The sequence below is a fragment of the Phycodurus eques genome, unplaced genomic scaffold (assembly GCF_024500275.1).
Source record: "Phycodurus eques isolate BA_2022a unplaced genomic scaffold, UOR_Pequ_1.1 contig_207, whole genome shotgun sequence".
Lineage (NCBI taxonomy): Eukaryota > Metazoa > Chordata > Actinopteri > Syngnathiformes > Syngnathidae > Phycodurus > Phycodurus eques.
The window spans coordinates 52501-57500 of NW_026904204.1; positions in this window are offsets into that span (position 1 = coordinate 52501).

A 5000-nucleotide genomic window follows, 5' to 3' on the forward strand; every position below is an offset into this window, starting at 1 on the left:
GCATGGAGCTCGTCTCATCTGAGACCCGGAAGGGAGCTCTGATTTCCCGCATGGACCTCGGGCATTAAGCATGGAGCTCTGACTTCCAGCATGGAGCTCGTCTCATCTGAGTCCCAGAAGGGAGCTCTTATTTCCCGCATGGACCTCGGGCATTAAGCATGGGGCTTTGACTTCCAGCATGGAGCTCGTCTCATCTGAGTCCCAGAAGGGAGCTCTGATTTCCCGCATGGACCTCGGGCATTAAGCATGGGGCTTTGACTTCCAGCATGGAGCTCGTCTCATCTGAGTCCCAGAAGGGAGCTCTGATTTCCCGCATGGACCTCGGGCATTAAGCTCTGACTTCCAGCATGGAGCTCGTCTCATCTGAGTCCCAGAAGGGAGCTCTGATTTCCCGCATGGACCTCGGGCATTAAGCATGGGGCTTTGACTTCCAGCATGGAGCTCGTCTCATCTGAGTCCCAGAAGGGAGCTCTGATTTCCCGCATGGACCTCGGGCATTAAGCATGGGGCTCTGACTTCCAGCATGGAGCTCGTCTCATCTGAGTCCCAGAAGGGAGCTCTTATTTCCCGCATGGACCTCTGGCATTAAGCTCTGACTTCCAGCATGGAGCTCGTCTCATCTGAGTCCCAGAAGGGAGCTCTGATTTCCCGCATGGACCTCGGGCATTAAGCATGGGGCTTTGACTTCCAGCATGGAGCTCGTCTCATCTGAGTCCCAGAAGGGAGCTCTGATTTCCCGCATGGACCTCGGGCATTAAGCATGGGGCTCTGACTTCCAGCATGGAGCTCGTCTCATCTGAGTCCCAGAAGGGAGCTCTTATTTCCCGCATGGACCTCTGGCATTAAGCTCTGACTTCCAGCATGGAGCTCGTCTCATCTGAGTCCCAGAAGGGAGCTCTGATTTCCCGCATGGACCTCGGGCATTAAGCTCTCACTTCCAGCATGGAGCTCGTCTCATCTGAGTCCCGGAAGGGAGCTCTGATTTCCCGCATGGACCTCTGGCATTACGCTCTGACTTCCAGCATGGAGCTCGTCTCATCTGTGTCCCAGAAGGGAGCTCTGATTTCCCGCATGGACCTCTGGCATTAAGCTGTGACTTCCAGCATGGAGCTCGTCTCATCTGAGTCCCAGAAGGGAGCTCTTATTTCCCGCATGGACCTCGGGCATTAGGCATGGGGCTCTCACTTCCAGCATGGAGCTCGTCTCATCTGAGTCCCGGAAGGGAGCTCTGATTTCCCGCATGGACCTCGGGCATTAAGGCTACTTTGTTACATTTTGGGATGAATGCTGGGCTTTGCTGAGACTGTGCAAGATGCTTTGCCTGAGCTCCGGATAGGCGACTTTGTGACATTTTGGGATGCGTGCTGGTACTTTGCTGGGACTGAGTGCCGCTGCATTTTGGGATCCATGCGGGTCCGTTTTGGGACTGAGTGCCGCTGCATTTTGGAATACATGATGGTCCGTTTTGGGGTCCAGGCTGGGACTTAGTGCCGCTGCATTTTGGGATCTTTGGCTTGCATGGAGCTCGTCTCATCTGAGTCCCAGGAGGGAGCTCTTATTTCCCGCATGGACCTCGGGCATTAAGCATGGGGCTTTGACTTCCAGCATGGAGCTCGTCTCATCTGAGTCCCAGAAGGGAGCTCTGATTTCCCGCATGGACCTCGGGCATTAAGCATGGGGCTCTGACTTCCAGCATGGAGCTCGTCTCATCTGAGTCCCAGAAGGGAGCTCTTATTTCCCGCATGGACCTCTGGCATTAAGCTCTGACTTCCAGCATGGAGCTCGTCTCATCTGAGTCCCAGAAGGGAGCTCTTATTTCCCGCATGGACCTCGGGCATTAGGCATGGGGCTCTCACTTCCAGCATGGAGCTCGTCTCATCTGAGTCCCGGAAGGGAGCTCTGATTTCCCGCATGGACCTCTGGCATTAAGCTCTGACTTCCAGCATGGAGCTCGTCTCATCTGAGACCCGGAAGGGAGCTCTGATTTCCCGCATGGACCTCGGGCATTAGGCATGGGGCTCTCACTTCCAGCATGGAGCTCGTCTCATCTGAGTCCCGGAAGGGAGCTCTGATTTCCCGCATGGACCTCGGGCATTAAGGCTACTTTGTTACATTTTGGGATGAATGCTGGGCTTTGCTGAGACTGTGCAAGATGCTTTGCGTGAGCTCCGGATAGGCGACTTTGTGACATTTTGGGATGCGTGCTGGTACTTTGCTGGGACTGAGTGCCGCTGCATTTTGGGATCCATGCGGGTCCGTTTTGGGACTGAGTGCCGCTGCATTTTGGAATACATGATGGTCCGTTTTGGGGTCCAGGCTGGGACTTAGTGCCGCTGCATTTTGGGATCTTTGGCTTGCATGGAGCTCGTCTCATCTGAGTCCCGGAAGGGAGCTCTGATTTCCCGCATGGACCTCGGGCATTAAGCATGGGGCTCTGACTTCCAGCATGGAGCTCGTCTCATCTGAGTCCCAGAAGGGAGCTCTTATTTCCCGCATGGACCTCTGGCATTAAGCTCTGACTTCCAGCATGGAGCTCGTCTCATCTGAGTCCCAGAAGGGAGCTCTTATTTCCCGCATGGACCTCGGGCATTAAGCATGGAGCGCTGACTTCCAGCATGGAGCTCGTCTCATCTGAGACCCGGAAGGGAGCTCTGATTTCCCGCATGGACCTCGGGCATTAAGGCTACTTTGTTACATTTTGGGATGAATGCTGGGCTTTGCTGAGACTGTGCAAGATGCTTTGCGTGAGCTCCGGATAGGCGACTTTGTGACATTTTGGGATGCGTGCTGGTACTTTGCTGGGCCTGAGTGCCGCTGCATTTTGGGATCCATGCGGGTCCGTTTTGGGACTGAGTGCCGCTGCATTTTGGAATACATGATGGTCCGTTTTGGGGTCCAGGCTGGGACTTAGTGCCGCTGCATTTTGGGATCTTTGGCTTGCATGGAGCTCGTCTCATCTGAGTCCCAGAAGGGAGCTCTGATTTCCCGCATGGACCTCTGGCATTACGCTCTGACTTCCAGCATGGAGCTCGTCTCATCTGAGTCCCAGAAGGGAGCTCTGATTTCCCGCATGGACCTCGGGCATTAGGCATGGGGCTCTCACTTCCAGCATGGAGCTCGTCTCATCTGAGTCCCGGAAGGGAGCTCTGATTTCCCGCATGGACCTCTGGCATTAAGCTATGACTTCCAGCATGGAGCTCGTCTCATCTGAGTCCCGGAAGGGAGCTCTGATTTCCCGCATGGACCTCTGGCATTACGCTCTGACTTCCAGCATGGAGCTCGTCTCATCTGAGTCCCAGAAGGGAGCTCTGATTTCCCGCATGGACCTCGGGCATTAAGCATGGGGCTTTGACTTCCAGCATGGAGCTCGTCTCATCTGAGTCCCAGAAGGGAGCTCTTATTTCCCGCATGGACCTCGGGCATTAAGCATGGAGCTCTGACTTCCAGCATGGAGCTCGTCTCATCTGAGTCCCAGAAGGGAGCTCTTATTTCCCGCATGGACCTCGGGCATTAAGCATGGGGCTTTGACTTCCAGCATGGAGCTCGTCTCATCTGAGTCCCAGAAGGGAGCTCTTATTTCCCGCATGGACCTCGGGCATTAAGCATGGAGCTCTGACTTCCAGCATGGAGCTCGTCTCATCTGAGTCCCAGAAGGGAGCTCTTATTTCCCGCATGGACCTCTGGCATTAAGCTCTGACTTCCAGCATGGAGCTCGTCTCATCTGAGTCCCAGAAGGGAGCTCTTATTTCCCGCATGGACCTCTGGCATTAAGCTCTGACTTCCAGCATGGAGCTCGTCTCATCTGAGTCCCAGAAGGGAGCTCTTATTTCCCGCATGGACCTCGGGCATTAAGCATGGGGCTTTGACTTCCAGCATGGAGCTCGTCTCATCTGAGTCCCGGAAGGGAGCTCTGATTTCCCGCATGGACCTCGGGCATTAAGGCTACTTTGTTACATTTTGGGATGAATGCTGGGCTTTGCTGAGACTGTGCAAGATGCTTTGCGTGAGCTCCGGATAGGCGACTTTGTGACATTTTGGGATGCGTGCTGGTACTTTGCTGGGACTGAGTGCCGCTGCATTTTGGGATCCATGCGGGTCCGTTTTGGGACTGAGTGCCGCTGCATTTTGGGATCTTTGGCTTGCATGGAGCTCGTCTCATCTGAGTCCCAGAAGGGAGCTCTGATTTCCCGCATGGACCTCTGGCATTACGCTCTGACTTCCAGCATGGAGCTCGTCTCATCTGAGTCCCAGAAGGGAGCTCTGATTTCCCGCATGGACCTCGGGCATTAAGCTCTCACTTCCAGCATGGAGCTCGTCTCATCTGAGTCCCGGAAGGGAGCTCTGATTTCCCGCATGGACCTCTGGCATTACGCTCTGACTTCCAGCATGGAGCTCGTCTCATCTGAGTCCCAGAAGGGAGCTCTGATTTCCCGCATGGACCTCTGGCATTAAGCTCTGACTTCCAGCATGGAGCTCGTCTCATCTGAGTCCCAGAAGGGAGCTCTTATTTCCCGCATGGACCTCGGGCATTAAGCATGGAGCGCTGACTTCCAGCATGGAGCTCGTCTCATCTGAGTCCCAGAAGGGAGCTCTGATTTCCCGCATGGACCTCGGGCATTAAGCATGGGGCTTTGACTTCCAGCATGGAGCTCGTCTCATCTGAGTCCCAGAAGGGAGCTCTGATTTCCCGCATGGACCTCGGGCATTAAGCATGGGGCTTTGACTTCCAGCATGGAGCTCGTCTCATCTGAGTCCCAGAAGGGAGCTCTGATTTCCCGCATGGACCTCGGGCATTAAGCATGGGGCTTTGACTTCCAGCATGGAGCTCGTCTCATCTGAGTCCCAGAAGGGAGCTCTGATTTCCCGCATGGACCTCGGGCATTAAGGCTACTTTGTTACATTTTGGGATGAATGCTGGGCTTTGCTGAGACTGTGCAAGATGCTTTGCGTGAGCTCCGGATAGGCGACTTTGTGACATTTTGGGATGCGTGCTGGTACTT